Raw genomic sequence first — 12,960 nt, forward strand, 5'->3', positions numbered from 1 at the left:
GTGAGTATATTAAGTTGATTTTGAGTTTAACGTTTCTTTCAGCAGCAAGGCTATATGAGTCGTGCACCTATTGATTAACGTGGAATCCGCACCACATGAGGGAGTATGTTGAATAGCATTGTACACTAAGTCTAGTGGCTAAATGTTGAAGTAAACGCGAGAATCATGGATAAGTTTCTAGGTGTTTCAGATTCATGGTTAAGCTGTATATACACGTCCCATAGAGTCTAGCTTCGTTAGAGGACACGAAACAATAGTCCGTCCATCAATACTAGTGAATAGAAATCGGGTGGTACTTTTTGGTTCAATGATATACAAGTAGCAGGGAAGAATGAGAGGTAGTGTTGCCCATGAGACGTTACAGTTCTTGTTTTGTCTGGAAGCTGAGTCGAAGCGAGTTGTGCATTTTCTAATTCAAGACGAGACGTGGAACATGAGAATTATCGTCAAGTTTCCGAGAGAACACGACAAATTTCTAGCGTCTTGTGAGCAACGCTAACACAAATTCAGACATAAATTTACAGAGCGATGCAATCAAACACAAAATTTTTTGGCCAGACGAAAGTTATGATTTCTCGTCTTGTAGGCAGAACTATTCAGAATGCAAGTACCCTTCTGAAGCTTCAGTATCATTTCATGAGCAAAATAAATTTACTAGTAGAAAATATGAAACGTACAATTGTATAGAACTATGTAAGTTGGATGTCATCTTAAATGTAAACATATTTCAATTTCAATTGATTAACTTCTAAATAAAATGAAAGATCTTATTTCTAAAATAGTTGATAAAGGTTTATAATCAGTTAGTTAGAATGTTAAGGTTTCATAATTCACAACAAAATCTACACCAGCTCATAATTAAACTTTCTTGTTGAGAAGTGAAAGTTCCACTTCGCTAGCCAATTAAAAGTTTTCAATTTCACACGTGCAGGTACACCTGGTCCCCAATTAAAAGTTTCGTTTTCGAAAAGGGAAAGGTTCGCGACCGGGAACCAATCAGCGATTGACATTATCCTATATATATTACCACACGTAACACTTAATCGTCAGATTTGTTTGGAGCTCAGATTGGTGTAGTTCTCTAGTGGTCTTTAGTAAGTTTCATACAGATCATCCACTTTATTACTTAGGATGGACAACTTTTACACTCTGTTTCACACTTTCGGGCATGGCAGTGATTACGCTGTTGATGGGATAGATTTCTTGAGAAGACTTCCACCTGAGTTATCACTAATGATACTGAGGTAAGTACGCCACGTTTGTTTGATCTTTAAATATTTGTTTCCGCCTTATTTTCAAATTTGTAATCTAGATCTCAAATAACTTAACATTTTCGTATTTAGCGTTTGAAGTTCTAAGCATTATCATTTCCTTTCAATAAGAGTTGTGTTATTTTTAATTTGAGATTGATGTGAATTGAAGTAATACGAAGTTTGCTTCCAAATTTTGAATGAATGTAACTTTTATTATTATTCTTAATAATAAAGCATCAGTTCTAATTTGATTTGATCAAAATTCAACGCTAGTAGATTTCTCGATAAAATAATTCGTGCTATATGTTTTATATAAAGTATTTTCGTTGCTTTCTTGATTGCGTTTTCTTAATTTAATGGCGTTATTGTTCTCCAGGTTTCTGGATGACCGTTCGCTGCTGGCAGCCTCGTTAGTATGCCACTATTGGTCAATGCTGTGTCATTCTGATCGTCAGTTGAAGAGACGAGTAAAAGGGAGATAAGGAGTTAGAGGGAACAAAAGTCCAACCCAATTTCGACGGGCATCTCATTCATAAGGAACTCTTTCAAGCTTTTTATATGCCGGAACAAACAGCTACAAGCAAAAAAGCGACCTGCTGATGGTGAGTATTTTGTCAGTATTTATTTTCCTTCTCAACGTCTTTCTCCATCTACCTTTATATAATGACGTCATTGCGTATATATTCTTGACAGTACACTTTATACTAACGACTCACATTTGCTAGTGAGTGTTTTAATTATTTTTGGCTCAAACGATTCAATATATTTCAGTCAAATGTTTTTATAGGCCTTATGTCTGGAGAACTACATATAGTGGAAGAGAACCTAAGCTACCACTTAATTTGATATGATGTGCTTATTCAGTAATATATACAAAAACCCGATTTAGGAGCCGTTCAAACATTTTGTGGCCCAAAGCTAATTATTGGCTAAGATCGCAATCTTTTGATGCATTATCTTTGGATCATTACTATAATTATAGTTCTTATTTTCGTTAATTTATGGATGAATGTTCTGACATTTGTTTTTCTTGTATTTCAGTGCCATCTATGATTGGGGATGCATTGAGACCTTTGAAGGAACCACATATGTTGAAGTGTGATCAGAAGTCAAAGAAGATAAAGAGTGCACAGCGACGCAGTATCATTAGTCAAGTGAAAACTCCCAGGGGTTAGAACTTTGAGTTCACAACCATTGAACTTTGTCATGAATTGTATGTACACTAAGTTGTACTGATGTGTTGTATTGTTGTTTCTTGGATTAATTATATGTTTAAATAGTCAGTGAAATTTGTGTTTCTTTGAAACTCCAATTACCTTTTACCTTTCATAGTTTGATAAAATGTACTATCGTATAGCCAGGCAATACTCTGACGCCTGCAATGTGTGGGCAGAATCTTAATAAATATGGGACGCTAATTCCCATGCATCATTGAAACATGTGCTCCCTTCGATTTACTTTGCCACAAAATATTTACTTCTTTGACTATTTTTGCGTGGAGAACAGTCTCCGAAGTTGTGGTGGAACCGGATACGAAGAAGCATGTCCAGGAATTTGGGTGTCATTTTGAGGTTTTAAATATCTCTAAGAGTACAGTTTTTAGTCAAAAGTAGTAACCTAAACGCTTGAGTTGAGTTTTAGTTTAACGTCTCGTTCAGCAGCGAGGCTATATGAGACGTGGACCTACTGATTAACGTGGAATCCGAACCACATGAGCTCCCACCGGGAACCGAACACGGGTCTCCCACGCCAAAGGCGCGTACGCTAACCGCTTGGCCACGAAGGAGCTCTAATCTAAACGCGTTTCCATTTAATTGCGTTTCACATTTCCAGGATGTGGCGTCAGATAATCGTTATTAGAAAAGAGTAATATGTTCTTTCTCAGTTGGCCCCGACGATGTTGTCCACCACAAACTTGCTTGCCTGGAAATGAACCAGGGACACCACACACCAAAGATAAGCGCTCTACCCCTGAGCTCACAGCATGAATCTCGAGAAATTATCTATCGTTACTTTACTCTACTACATAAATAACTCCTTCTGAACCACAGAAGAGATGACACGTTTCATCACTATAGAAATCTGCAGTGAGTATATTAAGTTGATTTTGAGTTTAACGTTTCTTTCAGCAGCAAGGCTATATGAGTCGTGCACCTATTGATTAACGTGGAATCCGCACCACATGAGGGAGTATGTTGAATAGCATTGTACACTAAGTCTAGTGGCTAAATGTTGAAGTAAACGCGAGAATCATGGATAAGTTTCTAGGTGTTTCAAATTCATGGTTAAGCTGTATATGCACGTCCCATAGAGTCTAGCTTCGTTAGAGGACACGAAACAATAGTCCGTCCATCAATACTAGTGAATAGAAATCGGGTGGTACTTTTTGGTTCAATGATATACAAGTAGCAGGGAAGAATGAGAGGTAGTGTTGCCCATGAGACGTTACAGTTCTTGTTTTGTCTGGAAGCTGAGTCGAAGCGAGTTGTGCATTTTCTAATTCAAGACGCGACGTGGAACATGAGAATTATCGTCAAGTTTCCGAGAGAACACGACAAATTTCTAGCGTCTTGTGAGCAACGCTAAAACACATTCAGACATAAATTTACAGAGCGATGCAATCAAACACAAAATTTTTTGGCCAGACGAAAGTTATGATTTCTCGTCTTGTAGGCAGAACTATTCAGAATGCAAGTACCCTTCTGAAGCTTCCGTATCATTTCATGAGCAAAATAAATTTACTAGTAGAAAATATGAAACGTACAATTGTATAGAACTATGTAAGTTGGATGTCATCTTAAATGTAAACATATTTCAATTTCAATTGATTAACTTCTAAATAAAATGAAAGATCTTATTTCTAAAATAGTTGATAAAGGTTTATAATCAGTTAGTTAGAATGTTAAGGTTTCATAATTCACAACAAAATCTACACCAGCTCATAATTAAACTTTCTTGTTGAAAAGTGAAAGTTCCACTTCGCTAGCCAATTAAAAGTTTTCAATTTCACACGTGCAGGTACACCTGGTCCCCAATTAAAAGTTTCGTTTTCGAAAAGGGAAAGGTTCGCGACCGGGAACCAATCAGCGATTGACATTATCCTATATATATTACCACACGTAACACTTAATCGTCAGATTTGTTTGGAGCTCAGATTGGTGTAGTTCTCTAGTGGTCTTTAGTAAGTTTCATACAGATCATCCACTTTATTACTTAGGATGGACAACTTTTACACTCTGTTTCACACTTTCGGGCATGGTAGTGATTACGCTGTTGATGGGATAGATTTCTTGAGAAGACTTCCACCTGAGTTATCACTAATGATACTGAGGTAAGTACGCAACGTTTGTTTGATCTTTAAATATTTGTTTCCGCCTTATTTTCAAATTTGTAATCTAGATCTCAAATAACTTAACATTTTCGTATTTAGCGTTTGAAGTTCTAAGCATTGTCATTTCCTTTCAATAAGAGTTGTGTTATTTTTAATTTGAGATTGATGTGAATTGAAGTAATACGAAGTTTGCTTCCAAATTTTGAATGAATGTAACTTTTATTATTATTCTTAATAATAAAGCATCAGTTCTAATTTGATTTGATCAAAATTCAACGCTAGTAGATTTCTCGATAAAATAATTCGTGCTATGTGTTTTATATAAAGTATTTTCGTTGCTTTCTTGATTGCGTTTTCTTAATTTAATGGCGTTATTGTTTTCCAGGTTTCTGGATGACCGTTCGCTGCTGGCAGCCTCGTTAGTATGCCACTATTGGTCAATGCTGTGTCATTCTGATCGTCAGTTGAAGAGACGAGTAAGAAGGGAGATAAGGAGACAGAGGGAACAAAGGTCCAACCCAATTTCGACGGGAATCTCATTCATAATGAATTCTTTCAAGCCTTTTATATGCCGGAACAAACAGCTACAAGCAAAAAAGCGACCTGCTGATGGTGAGTATTTTGTCAGTATTTATTTTCCTTCTCAACGTCTTTCTCCATCTACCTTTATATAATGACGTCATTGCGTACATATTCTTGACAGTACACTTTATACTAACGACTCACATTTGCTAGTGAGTGTTTTAATTATTTTTGGCTCAAACGATTCAATATATTTCAGTCAAATGTTTTTATAGGCCTTATGTCTGGAGAACTACATATAGTGGAAGAGAACCTAAGCTACCACTTAATTTGATATGATGTGCTTATTCAGTAATATATACAAAAACCCGATTTAGGAGCCGTTCAAACATTTTGTGGCCCAAAGCTAATTATTGGCTAAGATCGCAATCTTTTGATGCATTATCTTTGGATCATTACTATAATTATTGTTCTTATTTTCGTTAATTTATGGATGAATGTTCTGACATTTGTTTTTCTTGTATTTCAGTGCCATCTATGATTGGGGATGCATTGGGACCTTTGAAGGAACCACATATGTTGAAGTGTGATCAGAAGTCAAAGAAGATAAAGAGTGCACAGCGACGCAGTATCATTAGTCAAGTGAAAACTCCCAGGGGTTGGAGACTTTGAGTTCACAACCATTGAACTTTGTCATGAATTGTATGTACACTAAGTTGTACTGATGTGTTGTATTGTTGTTTCTTGGATTAATTATATGTTTAAATAGTCAGTGAAATTTGTGTTTCTTTGAAACTCCAATTACCTTTTACCTTTCATAGATGGATAAAATGTACTATCGTATAGCCAAGCGATACTCTGACGCCTGCAATGTGTGGGCAGAATCTTAATAAATATGGGACGCTGATTCCCATGCATCATTGAAACATGTGCTCCCTTCGATTTACTTTACCACAAAATATTTACTTCTTTGACTATTTTTGCGTTGAGAACAGTCTCCGAAGTTGTGGTGGAACCGGATACGAAGAAGCATGTCCAGGAATTCGGGTGTCATTTTGAGGTTTTAAGTATCTCTAAGAGTACAGTTTTTAGTCAAAAGTAGTAATCTAGACGCTTGAGTTGAGTTTTAGTTTAACGTCCCGTTCAGCAGCGAGGCTATATGAGACGTGGACCTACTGATTAACGTGGAATCCGAACCACATGAGCTCCCACCGGGAACCGAACCCGGGTCTCCCACGCCAAAGGGGCGTACGCTAACCGCTTGGCCACGAAGGAGCTCTAATCTAAACGCGTTTCCATTTAATTGCGTTTCACATTTCCAGGATGTGGCGTCAGATAATCGTTATTAGAAAAGAGTAATATGTTCTTTCTCAGTTGGCCCCGACGATGTTGTCCACCACAAACTTGCTTGCCTGTAAATGAACCAGGGACACCACACACCAAAGATAAGCGCTCTACCCCTGAGCTCACAGCATGAATCTCGAGAAATTATCTTTCGTTACTTTACTCTACTACATAAATAACTCCTTCTGAACCACAGAAGAGATGACACGTTTCATCACTATAGAAATCTGCAGTGAGTATATTAAGTTGATTTTGAGTTTAACGTTTCTTTCAGCAGCAAGGCTATATGAGTCGTGCACCTATTGATTAACGTGGAATCCGCACCACATGAGGGAGTATGTTGAATAGCATTGTACACTAAGTCTAGTGGCTAAATGTTGAAGTAAACGCGAGAATCATGGATAAGTTTCTAGGTGTTTCAGATTCATGGTTAAGCTGTATATGCACGTCCCATAGAGTCTAGCTTCGTTAGAGGACACGAAACAATAGTCCGTCCATCAATACTAGTGAATAGAAATCGGGTGGTACTTTTTGGTTCAATGATATACAAGTAGCAGGGAAGAATGAGAGGTAGTGTTGCCCATGAGACGTTACAGTTCTTGTTTTGTCTGGAAGCTGAGTCGAAGCGAGTTGTGCATTTTCTAATTCAAGACGAGACGTGGAACATGAGAATTATCGTCAAGTTTCCGAGAGAACACGACAAATTTCTAGCGTCTTGTGAGCAACGCTAACACAAATTCAGACATAAATTTACAGAGCGATGCAATCAAACACAAAATTTTTTGGCCAGACGAAAGTTATGATTTCTCGTCTTGTAGGCAGAACTATTCAGAATGCAAGTACCCTTCTGAAGCTTCAGTATCATTTCATGAGCAAAATAAATTTACTAGTAGAAAATATGAAACGTACAATTGTATAGAACTATGTAAGTTGGATGTCATCTTAAATGTAAACATATTTCAATTTCAATTGATTAACTTCTAAATAAAATGAAAGATCTTATTTCTAAAATAGTTGATAAAGGTTTATAATCAGTTAGTTAGAATGTTAAGGTTTCATAATTCACAACAAAATCTACACCAGCTCATAATTAAACTTTCTTGTTGAAAAGTGAAAGTTCCACTTCGCTAGCCAATTAAAAGTTTTCAATTTCACACGTGCAGGTACACCTGGTCCCCAATTAAAAGTTTCGTTTTCGAAAAGGGAAAGGTTCGCGACCGGGAACCAATCAGCGATTGACATTATCCTATATATATTACCACACGTAACACTTAATCGTCAGATTTGTTTGGAGCTCAGATTGGTGTAGTTCTCTAGTGGTCTTTAGTAAGTTTCATACAGATCATCCACTTTATTACTTAGGATGGACAACTTTTACACTCTGTTTCACACTTTCGGGCAAGGCAGTGATTACGCTGTTGATGGGATAGATTTCTTGAGAAGACTTCCACCTGAGTTATCACTAATGATACTGAGGTAAGTACGCCACGTTTGTTTGATCTTTAAATATTTGTTTCCGCCTTATTTTCAAATTTGTAATCTAGATCTCAAATAACTTAACATTTTCGTATTTAGCGTTTGAAGTTCTAAGCATTATCATTTCCTTTCAATAAGAGTTGTGTTATTTTTAATTTGAGATTGATGTGAATTGAAGTAATACGAAGTTTGCTTCCAAATTTTGAATGAATGTAACTTTTATTATTATTCTTAATAATAAAGCATCAGTTCTAATTTGATTTGATCAAAATTCAACGCTAGTAGATTTCTCGATAAAATAATTCGTGCTATATGTTTTATATAAAGTATTTTCATTGCTTTCTTGATTGCGTTTTCTTAATTTAATGGCGTTATTGTTCTCCAGGTTTCTGGATGACCGTTCGCTGCTGGCAGCCTCGTTAGTATGCCACTATTGGTCAATGCTGTGTCATTCTGATCGTCAGTTGAAGAGACGAGTAAAAGGGAGATAAGGAGTTAGAGGGAACAAAAGTCCAACCCAATTTCGACGGGCATCTCATTCATAAGGAACTCTTTCAAGCTTTTTATATGCCGGAACAAACAGCTACAAGCAAAAAAGCGACCTGCTGATGGTGAGTATTTTGTCAGTATTTATTTTCCTTCTCAACGTCTTTCTCCATCTACCTTTATATAATGACGTCATTGCGTATATATTCTTGACAGTACACTTTATACTAACGACTCACATTTGCTAGTGAGTGTTTTAATTATTTTTGGCTCAAACGATTCAATATATTTCAGTCAAATGTTTTTATAGGCCTTATGTCTGGAGAACTACATATAGTGGAAGAGAACCTAAGCTACCACTTAATTTGATATGATGTGCTTATTCAGTAATATATACAAAAACCCGATTTAGGAGCCGTTCAAACATTTTGTGGCCCAAAGCTAATTATTGGCTAAGATCGCAATCTTTTGATGCATTATCTTTGGATCATTACTATAATTATAGTTCTTATTTTCGTTAATTTATGGATGAATGTTCTGACATTTGTTTTTCTTGTATTTCAGTGCCATCTATGATTGGGGATGCATTGAGACCTTTGAAGGAACCACATATGTTGAAGTGTGATCAGAAGTCAAAGAAGATAAAGAGTGCACAGCGACGCAGTATCATTAGTCAAGTGAAAACTCCCAGGGGTTAGAACTTTGAGTTCACAACCATTGAACTTTGTCATGAATTGTATGTACACTAAGTTGTACTGATGTGTTGTATTGTTGTTTCTTGGATTAATTATATGTTTAAATAGTCAGTGAAATTTGTGTTTCTTTGAAACTCCAATTACCTTTTACCTTTCATAGTTTGATAAAATGTACTATCGTATAGCCAGGCAATACTCTGACGCCTGCAATGTGTGGGCAGAATCTTAATAAATATGGGACGCTAATTCCCATGCATCATTGAAACATGTGCTCCCTTCGATTTACTTTGCCACAAAATATTTACTTCTTTGACTATTTTTGCGTGGAGAACAGTCTCCGAAGTTGTGGTGGAACCGGATACGAAAAAGCATGTCCAGGAATTTGGGTGTCATTTTGAGGTTTTAAATATCTCTAAGAGTACAGTTTTTAGTCAAAAGTAGTAACCTAAACGCTTGAGTTGAGTTTCAGTTTAACGTCTCGTTCAGCAGCGAGGCTATATGAGACGTGGACCTACTGATTAACGTGGAATCCGAACCACATGAGCTCCCACCGGGAACCGAACACGAATCTCCCACGCCAAAGGCGCGTACGCTAACCGCTTAACCACGAAGGAGCTCTAATCTAAACGCGTTTCCATTTAATTGCGTTTCACATTTCCAGGATGTGGCGTCAGATAATCGTTATTAGAAAAGAGTAATATGTTCTTTCTCAGTTGGCCCCGACGATGTTGTCCACCACAAACTTGCTTGGCCTGGAAATGAACCAGGGACACCACACACCAAAGATAAGCGCTCTTCCTTTGAGCTCACAGCATGAATCTCGAGAAATTCTCTATCGTTACTTTACTCTACTACATAAATAACTCTTTCTGAACCACAGAAGAGATGACACGTTTCATCACTATAGAAATCGGCAGTGAGTATATTAAGTTGATTTTGGGTTTAACGTTTCTTTCAGCAGCAAGGCTATATGAGTCGTGCACCTATTGATTAACGTGGAATCCGCAGCACATGAGGGAGTATATTGAATAGCATTGTACACTAAGTCTAGTGGCTATATGTTCAAGTAAAAGCGAGAATCATGGGTAAGTTTCTAGGTGTTTCAGATTCATGGTTAAGCTGTATATGCACGTCCCATAGAGTCTAGCTTCGTTAGAGGACACGAAACAATAGTCCGTCCATCAATACTAGTGAATAGAAATCGGGTGGTACTTTTTGGTTCAATGATATACAAGTAGCAGGGAAGAATGAGAGGTAGTGTTGCCCATGAGACGTTACAGTTGTTGTTTTGTCTGGAAGCTGAGTCGAAGCGAGTTGTGCATTTTCTAATTCGAGACGAGACGTGGAACATGAGAATTATCGTCAAGTTTCCGAGAGAACACGACAAATTTCTAGCGTCTTGTGAGCAACGCTAACACAAATTCAGACATAAATTTACAGAGCGATGCAATCAAACACAAAATTTTTTGGCCAGACGAAAGTTATGATTTCTCGTCTTGTAGGCAGAACTATTCAGAATGGAAGTACCCTTCTGAAGCTTCCGTATCATTTCATGAGCAAAATAAATTTACTAGTAGAAAATATGAAACGTACAATTGTATAGAACTATGTAAGTTGGATGTCATCTTAAATGTAAACATATTTCAATTTCAATTGATTAACATCTAAATAAAATGAAGGATCTTATTTCTAAAATAGTTGATAAAGGTTTATAATCAGTTAGTTAGAATATTAAGGTTTCATAATTCACAACAAAATCTACACCAGCTCATAATTAAACTTTCTTGTTGAAAAGTGAAAGTTCCACTTCGCTAGCCAATTAAAAGTTTTCAATTTCACACGTGCAGGTACACCTGGTCCCCAATTAAAAGTTTCGTTTTCGAAAAGGGAAAGGTTCGCGACCGGGAACCAATCAGCGATTGACATTATCCTATATATATTACCACACGTAACACTTAATCGTCAGATTTGTTTGGAGCTCAGATTGGTGTAGTTCTCTAGTGGTCTTTAGTAAGTTTCATACAGATCATCCACTTTATTACTTAGGATGGACAACTTTTACACTCTGTTTCACACTTTCGGGCATGGTAGTGATTACGCTGTTGATGGGATAAATTTCTTGAGAAGACTTCCACCTGAGTTATCACTAATGATACTGAGGTAAGTACGCAACGTTTGTTTGATCTTTAAATATTTGTTTCCGCCTTATTTTCAAATTTGTAATCTAGATCTCAAATAACTTAACATTTTCGTATTTAGCGTTTGAAGTTCTAAGCATTGTCATTTCCTTTCAATAAGAGTTGTGTTATTTTTAATTTGAGATTGATGTGAATTGAAGTAATACGAAGTTTGCTTCCAAATTTTGAATGAATGTAACTTTTATTATTATTCTTAATAATAAAGCATCAGTTCTAATTTGATTTGATCAAAATTCAACGCTAGTAGATTTCTCGATAAAATAATTCGTGCTATATGTTTTATATAAAGTATTTTCGTTGCTTTCTTGATTGCGTTTTCTTAATTTAATGGCGTTATTGTTTTCCAGGTTTCTGGATGACCGTTCGCTGCTGGCAGCCTCGTTAGTATGCCACTATTGGTCAATGCTGTGTGATTCTGATCGTCAGTTGAAGAGACGAGTAAGAAGGGAGATAAGGAGACAGAGGGAACAAAGGTCCAACCCAATTTCGACGGGCATCTCATTCATAAGGAATTCTTTCAAGCCTTTTATATGCCGGAACAAACAGCTACAAGCAAAAAAGCGACCTGCTGATGGTGAGTATTTTGTCAGTATTTATTTTCCTTCTCAACGTCTTTCTCCATCTACCTTTATATAATGACGTCATTGCGTACATATTCTTGACAGTACACTTTATACTAACGACTCACATTTGCTAGTGAGAGTTTTAATTATTTTTGGCTCAAACGATTCAATATATTTCAGTCAAATGTTTTTATAGGCCTTATGTCTGGAGAACTACATATAGTGGAAGAGAACCTAAGCTACCACTTAATTTGGTATGATGTGCTTATTCAGTAATATATACAAAAACCCGATTTAGGAGCCGTTCAAACATTTTGTGGCCCAAAGCTAATTATTGGCTAAGATCGCAATCTTTTGATGCATTATCTTTGGATCATTACTATAATTATTGTTCTTATTTTCGTTAATTTATGGATGAATGTTCTGACATTTGTTTTTCTTGTATTTCAGTGCCATCTATGATTGGGGATGCATTGGGACCTTTGAAGGAACCACATATGTTGAAGTGTGATCAGAAGTCAAAGAAGATAAAGAGTGCACAGCGACGCAGTATCATTAGTCAAGTGAAAACTCCCAGGGGTTGGAGACTTTGAGTTCACAACCATTGAACTTTGTCATGAATTGTATGTACACTAAGTTGTATTGTTGTTTCTTGGATTAATTATATGTTTAAATAGTCAGTGAAATTTGTGTTTCTTTGAAACTCCAATTACCTTTTACCTTTCATAGATGGATAAAATGTACTATCGTATAGCCAAGCGATACTCTGACGCCTGCAATGTGTGGGCAGAATCTTAATAAATATGGGACGCTAATTCCCATGCATCATTGAAACATGTGCTCCCTTCGATTTACTTTACCACAAAATATTTACTTCTTTGACTATTTTTGCGTTGAGAACAGTCTCCGAAGTTGTGGTGGAACCGGATACGAAGAAGCATGTCCAGGAATTCGGGTGTCATTTTGAGGTTTTAAGTATCTCTAAGAGTACAGTTTTTAGTCAAAAGTAGTAATCTAGACGCTTGAGTTGAGTTTTAGTTTAACGTCCCGTTCAGCAGCGAGGCTATATGAGACGTGGACCTACTGATTAAC

The sequence above is a fragment of the Thermobia domestica genome, chromosome 6 (genome assembly GCF_964235325.1).
Source record: "Thermobia domestica chromosome 6, izTheDome1.hap1.1, whole genome shotgun sequence".
Classification (NCBI taxonomy): domain Eukaryota; kingdom Metazoa; phylum Arthropoda; class Insecta; order Zygentoma; family Lepismatidae; genus Thermobia; species Thermobia domestica.